This window comes from Nycticebus coucang, chromosome X (genome assembly GCF_027406575.1).
Source record: "Nycticebus coucang isolate mNycCou1 chromosome X, mNycCou1.pri, whole genome shotgun sequence".
Classification (NCBI taxonomy): Eukaryota; Metazoa; Chordata; class Mammalia; order Primates; family Lorisidae; genus Nycticebus; species Nycticebus coucang.
The window spans coordinates 90,511,788-90,532,611 of record NC_069804.1 but is presented as its reverse complement, the minus strand read 5'-3'; the positions used below and the strand labels follow the sequence as shown (position 1 = coordinate 90,532,611).

At 36.0% G+C, this 20,824-nt stretch overlaps 1 protein-coding gene and 1 non-coding gene across 2 annotated transcripts in view; both read right to left on the bottom strand.

Moving 5' to 3' along the window:
- GPR174 (G protein-coupled receptor 174) overlaps positions 1–20,824 on the bottom strand; it is a 322,211-nt gene that overhangs the window by 251,821 nt on the left and 49,566 nt on the right. The window lies entirely within an intron of this gene.
- On the bottom strand, positions 8,707–8,808 carry LOC128578748 (U6 spliceosomal RNA). The gene has a single exon (XR_008377881.1). It is a non-coding gene; the product is annotated as a U6 spliceosomal RNA (small nuclear RNA).

The window sequence follows — 20,824 nt, the reverse complement described above, 5'->3', positions numbered from 1 at the left end:
TGCTAGAAGTTCTAGCCAATACAATCAGGCCAGAGAAGGAAATAAAGGATATCCAAATGGGTGCAGAAGTGGTCAAACTCTCGCTCTTGCCAATGATATGATCTTATACTTAGAGAACCCCAAAGAATCAACCACAAGACTCCTGGATAAAAATTTACAGCAATGTCTCAGGATTTAAAATTAGTGTCCTCAAATTAGTAGCCTTTGTATTTGCCAATACCAGCCAAGATGAGAAGCTAATCAGGGACACAATTCCATTCACAGTAGCTTAAAAAAAATACATAGGAATATACATAAAAAGAGATGAAAATCCTCTACAAAGAAATTTATGTAACCCTAAGGAAAGAAATAGCAGAAGATATTAACCAATGATAAAACATACCATGCTTGTGGTTGGGAAAAATCAACATTGTGAAAATGTCTATAGTACATAAAGCAATCTAGAGATCCAATGCAATCATCATTAAAATATCATCATCATACTTTCAAGATTTGGAAAAAATAATTATTTGTTTTGTATGGAACCAGACAAAAATCCCATATAGCCAAGGCAATTCGTAGTACAAAAACAAGGTGGGAGGCATTAGCCTACCAGACTTTTGGCTATACTACAAAGCCATAGTGATCAATACAGAATGGTATTGCCACAAATACAGAGACTTTGATCTTTGAAACTAAATAGAAAACCATTAGATGAAACTATCCTCTATAGGCACCTAATCTTTGATAAACCAAATAAGAACATTCACTGGGGGAAGGAATCCCTATTCAATAAATGGTGCTGAAAAAACGTGGATAACCACATGCAAAAGACTTAAACTGGACCCTCACCTCTCATCACTTATTAAAAAAATTGATTGAAGATGGACAAAAGATCTAAATCTAAGAAATGAAACCATAAAAATCCTCAAAGAAAGTGTAGAGATAACATTTGAAGATATTGGCCTGGGAAAAGATTTTTATGGAGAAGACTTCTGTCGCAATTTCAACAACAACAAAAATAAACAAATGGGGTTAATTAAACTGAAAAGTTTCTGTACAGCTAAGGAAACAACCACCAAAGCAAACAGACAACTTTCAGAATGGTAAAAGATATTTGCATATTATGAATTGGACAAAAATGTGACAACTAGCATCTATAGAGAACTTAAGTTAATCAACAAAAAAGACACAACGAACCAATACAAACCTATATATAACTGGACAAGACAGATGAATAGAACATTCTCTAAAGAAGAGAGTTGAATGGCTAACAAACATATGAAAAAATGCTCATCATTCTTTTTTTTTTTTTTTTTGTAGAGACAGAGTCTCACTTTATGGCCCTTGGTATCACACAGCTCACAGCAACCTCCAACTCCTGGGCTTAAGCGATTCTCTTGCCTCAGCCTCCCGAGTAGCTGGGACTACAGGTGCCCGCCACAATGCCCAGCTATTTTTTGGTTGCAGTTCAGCTGGGGCCAGGTTTGAACCCGCCACCCTCGGTATATGGGGCCGGCGCCTTACTGACTGAGCCACAGGTGCCGCCCATGCTCATCATTCTTAATCATCAGAGAAAAGCAAATCAAAACTACCCTGAGATATCACCTAAGCCCAGTGAAAATGGCCCACATCACAAAGTCCCAAAGCTTCAGATGTTGGCATGGATATGGAGAGAAGGGAATAATTTTACATTGCTGGTGGGACTTCAAACTAATACAACCTTTTTGGAAAGATGTATGGAGAATCCTCTAAGAACTAACTCAAATGAGATCTCCCATTTGATCCTGCAATCCCATTACTAGGCATCTATCCAGAAAGAAAAAACAAATGTATTATAAGGACATTTGCACTGGACTGTTTATTGCAGATCAATTCACAATCACCAAGATGTGGAAATAGCCTAAATTCCCACAAATCCAGGAGTGGATTAACAAGCTGTGGTATATGTATATTACGGAATACTATGCAGCCAGTTCCCAGAAAAGATGGGAACTTTACATCTTTTATATGAACCTGGATGGAGGTGGAACACATTCTTTTTAGTAAAGCACCACAAGAATGGAGAAGCAAGAATCCAGTGTAGTCTATTCTAATATGAAGGCAGTAGATGAAAGAATGCAAGGGGTGGGGGATAAGGGAATGAGCAAGTGAGGAGAGGGAAGGATTACAGTCTATGGCACAACTCTTGGGGGCAGGCACAATTATAAGAGGGACATTATCTAACAAATGCAATCCCAGACAATAAAAAAAGTAGGGTCAAATGTAATTTTATACACACACACACACAGACACGCATATATTTATCCTCCAAAGACTAATAATTTTATAGCACTTTATCCTTTATAAATGGCTGTCTCAAAAATTCATTTAATGTTTACTAAAATCTTTAGAGATAAGTACTGTTACTATCTTTGTTTGTCATTTTTTAATTATATCATAACTTTGTACATTGATGCATTTATGGGGTTCAGGGTACTGCTTCGATATACAATGTAAAATGTTTACATTGAACTAACACATCCATCACAATTATACTCATTTCTTAATAGTTTTTAAATGTACCATTGCATCATGCAGATTAGGTGAAGTCCCCCCAAATACACTCCCTCCTCAAATATCCCCCTCCCCTACCCTCTCTTTCTTCTTACCTTGTACTTTCAGGACTATAGTTATGTTTTGCCATTTGTATGAGTGTGTAGGTGGTTATATATTGATTTCATAGTAGTATTGAGAACATTGGATACTTTTTTTTTCCCATTCTTGAGATATGTTACTAAGAAGAATATGTTCCAGATTCATCCAGGTAAACATAAAAGATGTGAAGTCTCCATCTTTTTTATGGCTGTATAGTATTCCATGGTGTACATATACCACAATTTGTTAATCCATTCATGGGTCTATGGGCACTTGGGCTGTTTCCATGTCTTGGCTATTACAAATTGGGCTGCAATAAACATTTTGGTGCAAATTTCTTTGTTGTAAAGTAATTTTTGATCATCTGGGTATATGCCTAGTAGAGGAACTGCAGGATCAAACAGTAGGTTTTAGTTTCTTGAGGGTTCTCCAAATTTCTTTCCAAAATGGTTGTATTACCTTGCATTCCCACCATCAGTGTAGAAGTGTTCCCTTCTCTCCGCATCCATGCCAACATCTGTAGTTTGGGGATTTTGTGATGTGGGCTAATCTTACTGGAGTTCTAGATGATATCTCAAAGTGATTTCAATTTGAATTTCTCTGATGATTAAGGATTATGATCATTTTTTCATGTGATTATAGGCCATGTGCCTGTCTTCATCAGAGAAGTTTCTGTTCAAGCCTCTTGCCCACATAGAAATGGGGTTATTTATTATTTTCTTATTGATTAGTTTGAGTTCTCTGTAGATTCTAGCTATGAGACCTTTCTCAGAAGCATAACCTGCAAAAATCTTCTCCAATTCTGAAGGTCGTCTGTTTGCTTTACTTACTGTGCTCCTGTTGTGCAAAAGCTTTTTAGTTTGATCAGATCCCAGTAATGTATTTTTGGAGTTGCGTCAATTGCCTGGGGAATGTTCCTCATAAAATATTCTCCCAGGACAATTTCTTCAAGTGTTTTCCCTCCACTCTCTTCTAGTAGTTTTATACTTTCATGTCTTAAGTATAAATCTTTTATCCAGTGAGAATAAATTTTGTTGATGGTGAAAGGTGGGGGTCCAGTTTCAATCTTCTGCAGGTCACCAGCCAGTTCACCCAGCACCATTTGTTAAAAAGGGAGTCTTTCTCCCATTGAATATTGTTTGATAGGCTTTTAAAAGATCAAATGACAATAAGTATCTGGGTTCACCTCTTGGTTCTCTATTCTTTTCTATAAATCTACCTCTCTGTTTTTGTGCCAGTACCATGCTGTTTCGATCACTATAGATTTATAGTATAGCCTGAAGTCTGGTAATGTGATACCTCCTGATTTGTTCTTATTTCTGAGTAATGTATTTGCTATTTGAGGTTTTTTTTCTGATTCCATACAAAACCAAGTACTATTTTTTCATGTTCTTTAAAGTATGACAATGGTGTTTTAACAGAGATTGCAATAAATCCATAGATTGCTTTGGGTAGTATCGACATTTTAACAATATTGATTCTTCCCAGCCATGAGAATGGTATCTTTTTCCATTTGTTAACATCTTCAGCTATTTCTTTTCTTAGAGTTTCATAGTTATCTTTATAGAGATCTTTCACATTCTTTGTTAGGTAAATTCCCAGGTGTTTCATCTTCTTTGGCATTATTGTAAAAGGAATAGAGTCCTTGATTGTTTATTCAGCTTGACTATTGTTGGCTGACTTGTAAGTATTGCTTTTATATCTTCAGATGCTGCTGTATTCCTTGATCACATGTAAGAGTTTTGAAGTTTAGTTCCTGGGATTTTTAAGGTATAGGATCATGTCATCAGTGAAGAGTGAGAGTTTGATCTCCTCTGAGATCAAAAACTTGGACACCCTTGATGGCCTTCCCTTGCCTAATTGCAGTGGCTAAGACTTCCATTACTATGTTGATAGCAGTGGAGACAGTGGGCATCCTTGCCTCATTCCTGATCTAACTGGAATTGTTTTCAATTTTACACTATTCAATATGATACTGGCTGTGGGTTTGTTGTAAATGGCCTCTATCAGTTTAAGAGATGTCCATTCTATGCCTATTTTCTCAAGAATTCTGAACATGAAAGGATGTGGATATTATCAAAGCCTTTTTTTTACATTAATTGAGAGAATCATATGGTCTTTGTTTTTTTTATTTTATTGATGTGATGTATTATATTTCTAGATTCACGTATGTTGAACCAAACCTGTAACCCTGGAGTAAAACCAACTTGATCATAGTGTATAATTTTTTTCATGTATTACTGAATTCTGCTTGCTAAGATCTTATTGAATATTTTTGCATTGATATTCATTAATGATATTGGTCTATAATTTTATTTCTTTGTTGGATCATTTTCTGGTTTTGGTATCAGGGTGATATTGCTTCATAGAATGTTTTGGGAAGTATTCCTTCTGTTTCTATGCTTTGGAAAAGTTTGTATAGCATAGGTACTTTTTCCTCTTGAAAGGTTTGATAGAATTCGGATGTGAAGCTGTCTGGTCCTGGAGTTTTCTTTTTAGAAAGATTTTGTATGCTATTTCAGTGGTTGATATAGGTCTATTCAAGATTTGTAATTCTTACTGATTGAATCTAGAAAGGTGGTGTGCTTCCAGGTATTGGTCCATTTCCTTCAGATTTTCATATTTCTTGGAATAGAGATTTTTGTAGTAATCATTGAGGATTTTTAAATTTCTGAAGTGTGTGTTGTTATTTCTCCATTGGTGTTTCTGATAGATGATGTTAGAGATTTTACTTTTTCATTTCAGTTTATGTTGGTCAAACGTTTATCAATTTTGTTAACCTTTTCAAAAAACCAACTTTTTTATTAAATCATAGCTGTGTACAATAATGCGATCATGGGGTACCATACACTGGTTTTATGCACAGTTTGACACATTTTCAACACACTGGTTGACAAAGCCTTCCTGGCATTTTCTTAGTTATTGAGTTAAGACAATTTATTCTACATTTAATGAGTTTCACATGTATCCTTGTAAGATGCACTGCAGGTGTAATCCCACCAATCACCCTCCCTCCACACAACCTCCCCCGCCCTCCACTCCCTCTCCCCCTTCCACATATTCTTAGGTTATAACTGGGTTATAGCTTTCATACGAAAGCCATAAATCAGTTTCATAGCTGGGCTGAGTACATTGGATACTTTTTATTCCATTCTTCAGATACTTTACTAAGAAGAATATGTTCCAGCTCCATCCATGTAAACATGAAAGAGGTCAAGTCTCCATCGTTCTTTAAGGGCACATAATATTCCATGGTGTACGTATACCACAGTTTATTAATCCATTCGTAGATTGATGGGAATTTGGGCTTTTTCCATGATTTAGCAATTATAAATTGGGTTGCAATAAACATTCTGGTATAAATATCTTTGTTATAATGTGCTTTTGGTCTTCTGGGTATATACCTAGTAGAGGAATTGTAGGATTGAATGGCAGGTCTATTTTTAGATATCTAAGTGTTCTCCATACATCTTTCCAAAAGGAATGTATTAATTTGCATTCCCAACAGAAGTGTAGAATTGTTCCCTTTCCTCCATATCTACACAAACATCTCTGGTCTTGGGATTTTGTGATATGGGCTAGAAGTGAAATATCTCTATAAAGAGAACTATGAATTTCTAAGAAAAAATTGCTGAAAATGTTAACAAATGGAAGAACATACCATGCTCATGGCTGAGAAGAATCAACATTGTTAAAATGTCCATACTACCCAAAGCAATATACAATTTTAATGCAATTCCTATTAAAGCTCCACTGTCATACTTTAAAGATCTTGAAAAAAAAATACTTCGTTTAAGATGGAATAATAAAAAACCTTGAATAGCCAAGACATTACTCAGAAATAAAAACAAAGCAGGAGGAATCACGCTACCAGACCTCAGACTATACTATAAATCGATAACAATCAAAAAAGCATGGTACTGGCACAAAAACAGATAAGTAGATGTCTGGAACAGAATAGAGAACCAAGAGATGAATCCAGCTACTTACCGTTATCTGATCTTTGACAAGCCAATTAAAAACATTCAGTGGGGAAAAGATTCCCTATTTAATAAATGGTCCTGGGTGAACTGGCTGGCGACCTGTAGAAGACTGAAACTGGACCCACACCTTTCACTATTAACTAAGATAGACTCTCACTGGATTAAAGATTTAAACTTAAGACATGAAACTATAAAAATACTAGAAGAGAATGCAGGGAAAACCCTTGAAGAAATCGGTCTGGGCGAGCATTTTATGAGGAGGACCCCACAGGCAATTGAAGCAGCTTCAAAAATACACTACTGGGACCTGATCAAACTAAAAAGCTTCTGCACAGCCAAGAACACAGTAAGTAAAGCAAGCGGACAGCCCTCAGAATGGGAGAAGATATTTGCAGGTTATGTATCTGACAAAGGTTTGATAACCAAAATCCACAGAGAACTCAAACGTATAAGCAAGAAAAGAACAAGTGATCCCCTCACAGGCTGGGCAAGGGACTTGAAGAGAAACTTCTCTGAAGAAGACAGATGCACAGCCTACAGACATATGAAAAAATGCTCATCTTTAATTATCAGAGAAATGCAAATCAAAACTACCTTGAGATACCATCTAACTCCAGTAAGATTAGCCCATATTAAAAAAAACAACTTTTTGTTTTGTTGATCATCTGAATGATTCTTTTGTTTTCAATTTCATTTAATTCTGCCCTAATTTTGGTTATTTCTTTTCTTCTGCTGGGTTTGGGTTGCAATGTTCTTCCTTTTCCAGTTTCTTGAGATGATCCATTAAGTTTTTGGCTTCCTCTCTTTATGTTTTCTTGATGAAGTCTTCCAATGCTATAAATTTACCTCTTAGAACTGCCTTTGCAGTATTCAGCAGGTTTTGATAATTTGTGTCTTCGTTATCATTTAGTTCCAAAATTTGGTGATTTCCTCCTTAATCTCATCTTTGATGCAGCTATCAGTCAGCCTAAGATATTTAGCTTCTATAATTTTGTTTGAGTATGAAGATTTACATTGCTGTTGAGTTCAACTTTTGTTCCATGGTGGTCTAAGAAGATACAAGAAATAATTTCTGTACTTTTAAATTTGCTGAGGTTAGACTTGGGTCCTAGGATATGGTCTATTATTGAAGATGACCCATGGGATGTTGAGAAGAATGTGTATTCAGTTTTATTAGTGTAAAATATTCTGTAGAGGTCTGTAAAGTCCATTTGTTTTAGGGTCAGGTTTAAGGCTAATAATTCTTTGTTTAGTTTCTTCCTGGAGGATCTATCTAAAACTGTAAAAGGGGTGTTAACATCTCCAACTATTATAGTGCAGGAAGATACCACATTTCTCATATCTATCAGTGTCTGCTTTATTAATTGGGGAGCATTCTGGTAGGGTGCACAAATGTTAATTATTGAAATATCTTCCTGTTGGGTGTTTCCCTTGATAAATATCTTTCTTTATATTTGTTGGTTTAAATCCAATTGTATCTGCTACTAAATTTGCAACCCCTGCTTTTTTTTTTTTGGTTTCCATTTGCCTGTATTGTACAAGTCCATCACTTCACCTGAGTCTATTTTTATCCTTTAAGGTAAGGTGAGGTTCTTGTATACAGCAGCTATCCAGTTTGAGTTTATGTATCCAGTTAGGCAGCCTGTGCCTCTTTAGAGGACAATTTAAACCATTCACATTAATTGAGAGAACTGATAAACCTGGTTGTGTTTTGGGTGTCATAATCTTCGGATGTCCAGTGGACAATTTTAATCCTTTCACCACTGTGGAAGTTGGGTTTTGTTAAAAAAATTCTGGGTGAATTTACCTTAGAGGTAGAGCATTGTTCTGGTCATTGTGAAGTATGGGTCTGAGAATATCCTGGACAGTTGGTTTAATGATGGCAAATTTCTTCAATATGTCTATGTCATTGAAGTATTTGATTTTTTCATCTCAATTGAAACTCAGTTTAGCTGGATAGAAGATCTGGGCCTGGAAGTTGTTTTGTTTTAGGAGACTGAAGGTCGATGACCGTCTTCTGCCTTGAAACATTTCAATTAAGAGATCTGCAGTTATCCTGATATTTCTCCCTTTGTAGGTGATACTTTCCTTACATCTGGCTGCTTGCAAAAATATGCTTCAAGAATTGGCTTGTCTTCATTGCAGAGGGGTCATGCTAATCTTCTCTGTATCATTTCAATTTTAGTATATGTGCTGCTAAAGCAAGCACTTCATTTTGTTTTTTAAGGAATAAGTTCAGAGTAGCCAAATGAAGTCAACTGAATGTTAGAGAATGCATAAGGACTCAGACCCAGCTTTAGTGTATTGCCAGTACACAATGCTACTTCCACATGTGATTTACAGAAAGCTAAACTTCACCTAGGTGGCGTGCTTAAAATTCCTGCTGTTAGTCATTCTTTTGTTTGAGGTATAACTCATGATGCCCTCAGAAGGCATGAATGTATTATCATAGATTATTTTATTAAATTGAAGTGCCTTTTATTCATTATATTTTCAGTAGATATGTAGTGAATAAAAACAAACTACTAGGTATTAATATAGTTGATTATAGAGCCATTCCACAGCCATTATTCATTTAATCTTCACAACAGTCTTGTGATACAAATATAGGTAATGTCTCTTGACATATGAGAAAATTGAGGCTCCGAAAGTATCAGTTAAAAGGGGTAAAGTAACTTGCTCAAGGTCAAACAACTAGTGTTTGGAAAAAAAAAAAAAAAACAGGACTTGAAGCCAGTCTATTTGACTCTAAAACTATGTGTCTACTTCACTATGGTGATTGTTTGAGTGACTATACAAAAGAATGAGAGGACAGGGCCTATCAAAACAGAAGAGGCATGTAAGGTATCTTATGTGCACCCAAGGCTGAAAAATTGAAACAAACTCTGAAGGAAGTAGAACCCAGGAAAAAGTGAATAAAGCTAAGACTTATTTATTCTCAGATTCTCCTGCTCCTTTCCCCTCTTTTTAGCATCATTTTAAAACATAATTATTATACCGATGTGTCACTTGTATAGTTTGTATGTGTGTGTTCCATCACAGAAAGGACTTGGCCACCTTCATTTGGTCTGTGGTTGGAAGGAATCTGTGTGGCATTTTTAGATATATGTAAAAATCCAAATATAGCCACACTGTGTTATCAGGAACTAGTGACTCATTGCTGTGGCTTGCAGATGACACAGAAGAAAGCTCAGTAATACTTGTTTAAAGTAAGTTTGACTTTCCAAAGAAAATCACATGCTAAATTCCTCTCTCTCAAACACTTTATGTGCTTTTATTAGCAAGAAGAATGATTATTTTAAAGATACAGTGAAATGAGGACTTATATTTCTTAGTGGCCTAATAATTATCTTATGAAAGTCTTCATATTTACCCATCCAGAAGACACAATTCTTAGTTTAAAAAGTTTCCATATTGGGCGGCGCCTGTGGCTCAGTCTGTGGGGCGCCAGCCCCATATACCGAGGGTAACGGGTTCAAACCCGGCCCCGGCCAAACTGCAACCAAAAAATAGCCGGGCATTGTGGCGGGCGCCTGTAGTCCCAGCTACGTGGGAGGCTGAGGCAAGAGAATAGCTGAAGCCCAAGAGTTGGAGGTTGCTGTGAGCTGTGTGAGGCCACGGCACTCTACTGAGGGCCATAAAGTGAGACTCTGTCTCTACAAAAAAAAAAAAAAAAAGTTGCCATATTTCCCAGAAATGAAGCATTGACCCATGTTTCAAAGATTTGCCTGATATCTTTTAAATTTCAGAATATTATAGAGGCACAACTGTTTTGGTTACATGAATTATACTGCCACAGTTGAGTCAAAGTTATTAGTGTTCCCCTCACTTGGATAGTATACGTTGTACCCATTAGGTGTGAATTTCACCTTCCCCTCCAGCACCCTCTCAACCTTGAGTTTTACTAGCAAATGTGCACATGGGTGTTGGTCAAGTAGTTCCAATGTGGCTCAATGAGTAGGGCGCTGGTCCCATATGCCGGAGGTGGCGGCGGGTTCAAACCCAGACCCAGCCAAAAAAAAAAAAGTAAGTACATGTGGTGTTTGTTTTTCCATTCTTGGAAAACTTCACTTTTAAAGAATAGATTCTAGATCCATCCACGTTGTTACAAAATGTTTTATATCACAATTTGTTTATGGATTAGTAGTACTTTGTGATATATGTATGCCATATTTTATAAAATGACTCATGTATCGATGGGCATTTAGATTGGTTCCACATCATTGTAATTATAAATTTTACTTTTCTTCTTTTATTAATTCATATACACATTTATGCATGTGTGGGGTATAATGTGTTGATTTTTTAAAATGCAATTTGGAATGGTTACATCAAAACAATTAATATAGCTTTTACCTCTGCTTAATTATTGTGTTAAGACATTTATGTTTTACACTTGGTAGATTTGACTTGTACCCTTACAATATGCTCCACAGGTGCGGTCCCATTTACCCTCCCTCTATCAAACCTCCCCCACCCCTCCCATCCCTCTCTATTTCTCACCTTCATCCTGGGCTAGAGTTGTGATCAACCTTTAATAAGAAAGTGTGAGTAATTATAAATTGGTTTCATAAAAGTATTGAGTATATTGGACACTTTCCTTCCATTCTTGAGATACTTTACTAAGAAGAATATGTTCCAGCCCCATCCAGGTAAACATAAAAGAGGTAAAGTCTCCATCTTGTTTTAAGGTTGCATAGCATTCCATGGTATCCATATGCCACAATTTACCAATCATGGGTCAATGGGCACTTGGGCTTCTTCCATGACTTGACAATTATGAATTCAGCTGCAATGAATAATCTGGTGCAAATATCTTAAAAAGTTATTTTTGGTCATTTGGATATATACCTAGTACAGGAATTGCAAGATCAAATGGCAGGTCTACTTTTAGATCCCTGAGTGTCCTCCAAACTTCTTTCCAAAAGGAATGTGTTACCTTGCATTCCCATCAGCAGTGCAGCAGTGCCCACTTTTCTCCACATCCATGCCAACATATGTAGTTTTGGGATTTTGTTAGGTGGGCTACTCTTACTGGAGTTACATGATATCTCAAAGTGGTTTTGATGAGAATTTCTCTAATGATTAATCACCCTGATCCCCAAACCAAGAAAAGATGCAACAAGAAAAGAAAAATATAGACCAGTATTTCTAATGAATATTGATGCAAAAATATTCAGTAAGATCCTAGCAAACAGAATCCAGCAACATATCAAGCAAATTATACACCACAACCAAGTGAGTTTTATCCAAGGGTCTCAATGCTGGTTCAATATATGTAAATCGATAAATATAATACATCACATTAACAAAATAAAAAAGAAAGACCAGATAATTGTCTCAATTGATGCAGAAAAAGTTTTTTATAATATCCAGCATCCTTTCATGATCAGAACACTTAAGAAAATAGGTATAGAAGGGACATTTCTTAAACTGATAGAAGCCATTAACTGCAAACCCACAGCCACTATTACATTGAAGGGAGTAAAATTGACATTTTCACTCAGATCAGGAACGAGGCAAGGTTGCCCACTGTCTCCACTGTTTTTTGTTTGTTTGTTTGTTTGTTTGTTTTGCCATTTTTGGCTGGGACCGGGTTTGAACCCGCCACCTCCAGTACATGGGGCCGGCGCCCCACTCCTTGAGCCACAGGCGCTGCCCCTCTCCATTGCTTTTTAACATTGTAATGGAAATGTTAGCCATTATGATCAGGCAAGAGAAGGCAATCAAGAGTATCCATGCAGGGTCAGAGGAGATCAAATTTTCACTCTTCACATATGATAAGATTATATACCTGGAAAACCCCAGGGACTCAACTACAAAACTCTTAGAAATGATCAAGGAATACAGCAGCGTCTCAGGATACAAAATAAATACTCACAAATCAGTAGCATTTATGTATACCAAGAATAGTCAAGCTGAAAAAATATTGAAGGACTCTATTCCTTGAACAGTAGTGCCAAATAAGATGAAATACCTAGGAGTGTACCTAACGAAGGACGTGAAAGACCTTTGTAAAGAGAACCATGAAACGCTGACAAAAGAAATAGCTGAAGATGTTAACAAATGGAAAAACCACGCTCATGGCTGGGAAGAATCAACATTGTTAAAATGTCCATACTACCAAAAGAAATAAATTTAATGCAATTTCTACTAAAGCACCTCTGTCATACTTTAAAAATCTGGAAAAAGTAGTACTTCATTTTATATGGAAACAGAAAAAACCTTGAGTAGCCAAGACATAACTCAGAAATAAAAACAAATCAAGAGGAATCACACTCCCAGACTTCAGACTATACTATAAATCAATAATGATCAAAACAGCAGGGTACTGGCACAGAAATAGAGAGATAAATGTATGGAACAGAATTGAGAACCAAGAGATGAACCCAGACACTTAATGTCATTTGATATTTGATAAGCCTATCAAAAATATAAGCTGGCGGAAATACTACCTATTTAACATATGATGCTGTGTGAACTGGTTGGCGAGTTGCAGAAGACTGAAACTGTACTCACACCTTTCACATCTAAAAAATAATTGACTCTCACTGGACAAAAGACTTATATTTAAGACATGGAACTATAAAGATTCTTGGAGAGACTGCAAGGGAAACAGTTGAAGAAACTGGCCTGGGAGAACACTTTATGAGAAGGAACACCCCAGGCAATTGAAGCTATACTAAAAATACATTAATGGGATCTGATCAAACTAAAATCTTCTGCACTGCCAAGAACACAGTAAGTAAAGCATGTAGACAGCCCTCAGAATGGGAGAGGATATTTATAGGTTATGCTTCTGACAAAGGTTTGATAACCAGAATCCACAGAGGACTCAAACTTATCAATAAGAAAAGAACAAGTGATCCATTTCATTGTGGGCAAGAGACTTGAACAGAAGCTTCTCTGAAGAACACAGGTCCATGGTCTAAAGACACATAAATTTTTCTGCATTTGAGTACTCACATATTTTTGATAGAAATGACTTTTTTATCATTATAGCAAACACCCATAAGTGGGATTGCTAGATCAGATGGTAGATCTACTTGTAGATCTTTGAGGTTCACCCATTCAAATTCCATAGAGGTTATAATAGTTTGCTGTCACACCAACAGTGTATTAAGTGTTACTTTCTCTCCACATGTACATCTGCATTTGTTGTTTTTGGAATTTTTGATGAAAGCCATTCTCACTCTCTCATTGCGATGTTGATTTTCATTTCTCTAATGATTGGAGACACTGAGCATTTTAATATGTTTATTGACCACTAGTCTATCTTCGTATAAAACATTTCTGTTGATGTTTTTGCTCACATCTTTATGAGATTATTTGATTTTTTCTTCCTGATTTGGTTGCACTCTTTATAGATTCTGACTATCAGTGCATTATTGGATGTATAGAATGCAAGTATTTTCATTCATTCTGTAGGTTATCTGTTTGCTGTATTAATTTTTCCCTCAGCTATGCAGAGGCATTTTGATTTAACTATGTCCCACTTATTTTATTTTTGGTATGGATACTTTTGGTGTCTTTTTTTCTTTATTAAATCATAGCTGTGTACATTAATGCATTTATGGGGTACAATGTGCTTGTTTTATATACAATTTGAAATACTTACATCAAACTGGTTAACGTAGACTTCACCAAACTTTCTTAATTATTGTGTTATGACTTTAATACTCTACACTTAGTAGATTTGATATGTACCCTTCTTAAATGCACCATAAGTGTGGTCCAACCACTTACCCTCTCTCCAACCATCCTATCCCCTCCCTTTCCCTCCACCTCCTCTTTCCCTTTCATCTTCGGTTGTAGTTGGGTTATAGCTTTCATAAGCAAGTGTGTGTGCTTACATAGTAGAGCTGAGCACATTGGATATTTTTTCTTCCATTCTTGAGATACTTTGCTAAGAAGACTATGCTCCAGTTCCATCCATGTAAACATTAAAGAGGTAAAGTTTCCATCTTTTTTAAGGCTGCATAATATTCCATGGTGTACATATACCTCAATTTATTAATCCATTCGTAGGTTGATGGGCCCTTGAGATTCTTCCATGACTTAGCAATTATGAATTAGGCTGCAATAAACATTCTGGTGCAAATATCTTCATTATAAAGTTATTTTTGGTCTTCTGGGTATATACCTACTATGGGCCTTCCTCATAAATCCTTTGCCTATACCTACGTCTATATGAGTTTTTTGAACATTTTCTTCCATAATTCTTATAGTTTTATGCTTTTATCCATAGTGAATTATGGGTTAAGTCTTTTACCCATAGTGAATTAATTTCTGTGACTAGTGAGAGGTGCAAATCCTGTTTTAGTCTTCTAACAATGGCCAACCAATTTTTCCAACAACATTACTAAATAAGGATTCTTTCACTCATTTTATGTTATTATATGCTTTGTCAAAAATCAAATGGCAGTATGAGGATGGTTTTATATCTGAGTTTTCTGTTCTGATACATTTGTCCATGTTTTTCTTCTTGTGCCAGTATCATGTTGTTGTTTACTATAGCCTTGTAATGCAGCTTGAAGTTTGGTAAAGTGACAACTTCCAATTCATCATTTTTCCTAAGGCTATGTTGGCTATTTCGGTTCTTTTCTGTCTCCATACAAAGTGCAGACTTATTATTCCTAATATTAAAAAAATGACATTGTTATTTTCATGTAGATTGTATTGAATCTGCAGATCACTTTGAATAATATAAACATTTTAACAACATTAATTCTGCCAATCCATGAACATGATATATTTTTTAAATTTTTTTATGTCCTACGTGATTTTATCTTCATTAACTCATCATTCTCAGTGTAGAGGGCATTTGTCCCCTTTTAAATTGCAAAGTAATTCATCTTCTTTGTTGCTATTGTGGAAGGTATTTAGTCTGTGAATTGATTCTCACCTTTGCTGTTGTTGTATAGGAATTGCATGTATTTCTGTCCATAAATTGTGTATTCCTTGACTCTGTTGAATTTATTTATAAATTCCAGGGGGCTTTGGTAAAATATGTGGAGTCTGATAGAAATGAGATTACATTAATGGCAGAGTGATAATTCGACCTCTTCTTTGCCCAAAAGAAAGCCCTTGATTTCCTTGTCTGATTGCTTTGCTTTGGCAGGGACTTCCAGGACTATGTTGCATAGAAGTACTGACAGTTGTAACTTTGTGTAATTCCAGAAAATGATTTTATATTTCTTCTGTTCAGTGGGCTTTCATGGGCTGTATATATAATTGTTGGGGAACCATCAAGGGTAAAAATAACCAGGTTACATTGATTATATTTCCTATAAAGTCCCTCTTATAAGTGTGTCCTGCCACCAAAAGGTGCATCACACACCATGACCCATGAACCTCCTAACTGCTTCCCTCTTTCTTCTCTCCCCTTCCCCCAACACCCACTGTGTACTAGATAATTAATTGTCCTCATATCGGAATTGGATACACTCTTGTGGTGCTTTATTAAGAATAATGTATTCCACTTCCATCCAGGTAAACACAAAAGATGTAAAGTCTCTCTCTCTCTCTCTCTCTATATATATATATATATATATATATTTTTTTTTTTTTTTTAGAAAGAGTCTCACTTTGTCACCCTTGGTAGAGTGCTGTGGTGTCACAGCTCACAGCAACCTCCAGCTCCTGGGCTTAGGCAATTCTCTTCCCTCAGGCTCCCAAGTAGCTGCCACAATGCCCAGCTATTTTTTGTTTCAGTTTGGCCAGGGGACGGGTTTTAACCTGCCACCCTCAGCATATGGGGCCAGCACTCTACTTACTGAGCCACAGGAACTGCCCAAGTCTCCAACTTTTTAATGGCTAAGTAGTATTCTATGGTATACATATACTACAGCTTGTTAATCCATTCCTGCATTGGTGGGCATTTAGGCTGTTTCCACATTTTGGAGATTGTAAATTGACCTGTGATAAACAGTCTAGTGCAAATGTCCTTATGGGAGAAGGATTATTTTTCCCATGGGTAGATGCCCAGTGACGAGATTGCAGGACAGTATGGGAGGTCTATTTTTTTTTTATTATTAAATCATAGCTGTGTACATTGACATGATCATGGGGCATCATTCATTAGCTTCACAGATCATTTACCAAGTTTCACATATACCCTTGTAAGATGCACCGCTGGTGTAATCCCACCAATCCCCTTCCCTCTACCCACCTCCCCCCACCCTCCCCTCCCTTTCCCCCTTCCCCCTATTCTTAGGTTGTAACTGGGTTATAGCTTTCATGTGAAAACCCTAAATTAGTTTCATAGTAGGGCTGAGTACATTGGGTACTTTTTCTTCCATTCTTGAGATACTTTACTAAGAAGAATATGTTCCAGCTCCATCCATGTAAACATGAAACAGGTAAAGTCTCCATCTTTCTTTAAGGCTGCATAATATTCCATGGTGTACATGTACCACAATTTATTAATCCATTCGTGGATCGATGGGCACTTGGGCTTCTTTCATGACTTAGCAATTATGAATTGGGCTGCAATAAACATTCTGGTACAAATATCTTTGTTATGATGTGCTTTTTGGTCTTCTGGGTATATGCCCAGTAGAGGAATTACAGGATTGAATGGCAGATCTATTTTTAGATCTCTGAGTGTTCTCCTTATCTCTTTCCAAAAGGAATGTATTAATTTGCATTCCCACCAGCAGTCAAAAGTGTTCCCTTTTCTCCACATCCATGCCAATATCTCTGGTCTTGGGATTTTGTGATATAGGCTAGTCTCACGGGAGTTAGATGGTATCTCAAAGTAGTTTTGATTTGCATTTCTCTGATGATTAAAGATGATGAGCATTTTTTCATATGTCTGAAGGCCATGCGCCTGTCTTCTTCAGAGAAGTTTCTCTTCAAATCCCTTGCCCAGCCTGCGATGGGATCCCTTGTTCTATTCTTGCTAATGCGTTTGAGTTCTCTGTGGATTCTGGTTATTAAACCTTTGTCGGAGACATAACCTGCAAATATCTTCTCCGTATGGGAGGTCTAGTTTGAGTTATTTGAGGATTCACCATACTTATTTACAAAAAGGTTGTATTAGTTTTCAGTCCCACCAGCAGTGTAAAAGTGTTCCCTTTTGTTCACAACCACACCAGCATCTATAGTTTTGAGATTTTGTGATGTGGGCCATTCTCACTGGAGTTAAGTGACATCTCAGGGTTGTTTGATTTGAATTTATCTAATAATTAGGGATGATGAGAGTTTTTTCATGTTTGTCAGCCATTTGTCTGTCTTCTTTAGAGAAGATTCTATTCATTTCTCTTGCCCAGTGATCTAAGGGATTGATGACTCTTTTTATATTGATTAATTTGACTTCTCTGTAGATCCTAGTTATCAAGCTTTGGTCTGATTTAAAATATTCAGATATCATTTCCCATTGTGTAGGTTGTCTATTTGCTTTGGTTATTTTCTCCTTAGCTGTACAGAAGCTTTTCAGTTTAATTAAGTCCCATTAGTTTATTTTTGTTATTGCTGCAATTGCCACTGAAGTCTTCTTCATAATGTCTTTCTCCAAGCTGATATCTTCAAATGTTTTTACCATACTTTCTTTGAGGATTTTTATCATTTTATGCCTTAAATTTAGGTCTATTATCCATCTGGAATCAATTTTAATGAGTGGAGAAGGGTGAGGGTCCAGTTTCTGTCTTTTACATGTTCATATCCAGTTCTTGCAGAACCATTTATTGAATAGGGATTATTTCCCCCAGTGTATATTCTTGTTTGGTTTATCAAACATTAGGTGGTTTTAAGATGCTAGTTTTATCTCCTGGTTTTCTAATCAGTTCCAGATGTCTGTGTCTCTATTTTTGTGCCAATACCATTCTATTTTGATCACTATAGCCTTGTAGTACAGCCTAAAGGCTGGTAGGATGATGCCGCAATCTTTGATTTTCTTACTAAGAATTGCCTTAATTATATGATGTTTTTTTCTGGTTCCATACAAAACAAAGAATTATTTTTTCCATGTCTTAAAAATATGATGTTGATATTTTAATAAGGATGGTATTGAATTTATAGAATGCTTTGGGAATATGGACATTGTAATAATGTTGATTCTTCCCAACCATGAGCATGTTATATTTTTCCTTTTGTTAAAATCCTCTGCTATTTCTTTTTTTAGGGTTTCATAATTTTCTTTATAAAGTTCCTTTGCCTCTTTTGTTAGGTACATTCCTAGGTACTTCGTTTTCTTTGAAGCCACTGTGAAAGGGATTGTGTCCTTAATTAGTTTCTCATTTTGGCTGTTACTGGCATATACAAAGGCTACTAACTTGTGGACATCGATTTTATATCCTGAGACATTACTGTACTTTTCTATCACTTCCAGGAATCTTGGAGTTTGGTCTTTGGGGTTCTCTAATTATAAGATCATATCATCAGCAAAGAGGAAGACTTTGACCTCCTCTGCTCCCATTGCCCTTTATTACCTTCTATTCTCTGATTGTATTGGTTAGAACTTCCAGCACTATGTTGAATAGTAGTGGCGATAGAGGACAACTTTGAATTGTTCTAGTTCTGAGTGGAAAAGCTTTCAGTTTTACTCCATTCAGTAAATTTCAGCTGTGGGTTTGTTATAGATGGTTTTGATCAGTTTCAGAAATGTGCCACCGATGCTTATATTTTTCAACGTTCTGATTAGAAAAGGATGCTGGATTTTATTGAATGCTTTTCTGCATCTATTGAGAGGATCATATGGTGTTTGTTTTTCCTTCTATTGATATGGTGAATTACGTTTATGGACTTGCATATGTAAAACAGCCTTGCATCCCTGGGATGAAACCTACTTGATTGTGATGAATGTCTTTTTTGATAAGAAGCTGTTGTCTATTGGCTAGGATTTTATTGAGAATTTTGCATGTATATTTTCATATATATTTTGCATGTATATTTCACAATTTCATTAGTGAAATTGGTCTAAACTTCTCCTTTTTAGTTGGGTCTTTTCCCGGTTTTGGTATCAGGGTAATATTTGCTTCATAGAATATGTTTGGGAATATTCCTTCCTCCTCAATTTTTTGGAATAATTACTGCAGTATGGGAATAAGCTCTTCTTTGAAGATTTGATAGAATTCTGGTGTGAAGCCATCAAGACCAGGGGAATTTTTTATTGGGAGATTTTTTTGTTGTTCTTTGATCTCAGTGCTTGAAATTGGTCTGTTCAGGAGATCTATTTCTTCCTGGTTATATCTAGGGAGAGAGTGGGATTACAAATATTGATCCATTTCCTTCAGTTTGTCAAATTTCTGGGCATAGAGTTTGTTGCAGTATTCAGAGATGATCTTTTGTATATCTGTGGCATCTGTTGATATTTTCCCTTTATAATTTCTGATTGAGGTTACTATAGGTATTACTTTCCTGTTTCCAGTTAGTCTAGCCAAAGGATTTTCTAGTTTATTTAATTTTTAAAGAAAAAATTTTCTGTTTTATTCATTTTCTGAAGGATTTTCTTGTTTTCAATTTCATTTATTTCTGATTTAATTTTCACTATTTCTTTTCTTCTGCTTTTTTTATGGTTAAACTGTTCTTCTTTTTCCAATTCCTTAAGATAATTTGTGAGTGTGCTTATATGTGCACTTTCTGTTTTTTGAAGGTAGGAATCTAGCACTATACATTTTCCTCTCACATCTGCTTTTGCTGTATCCCACAGGTTTTGGTAACTTGTGTTTGCATTGTTATTATGTTTTAGGAAATTAACTAATTCCTCTTTTATGTCTTCCTGAACCCAACTATTATTCAGCTTGAGGTTAGTTAGTTTCTAAGACTTTTTGGGGGAATGAAAATTTTTTTGGGGGGGTATTGAGGTTCACCTTTATAGCCTTGTGGTGTAAGAAGAGATGGCATAATTTCTATTTCTTTAATTTTGCAGAGGTTTGATTTGTATCCTAGGATGTGATCTATTTTGGAGTATGTGCCATGAGCTAATGACAAAAAAAGTGTATTTCTTCACTTTGGGATGGTATGTTCTGCATATGTCTAATAATCCTGTTTGCTCTAGGGTCACATTTAAGTTCTTTGTATCCTGGTTTAGTTTAAGTTCAGAAGATCTGTCCAGTTCTCTCAGAGGGGTGTTGAAGTCCCCAAATATTAAGATGTTATGGGATATATTGCTCTGACCCCTCAAGGTCTGTTTCATAAATCTGTCACTTATGTTAGGTGAATAAATGTTTAAAGTTGAGGTGTCTTCTTGTCATATAGTTCTTTTTTTTTGATTAGTATAAAGT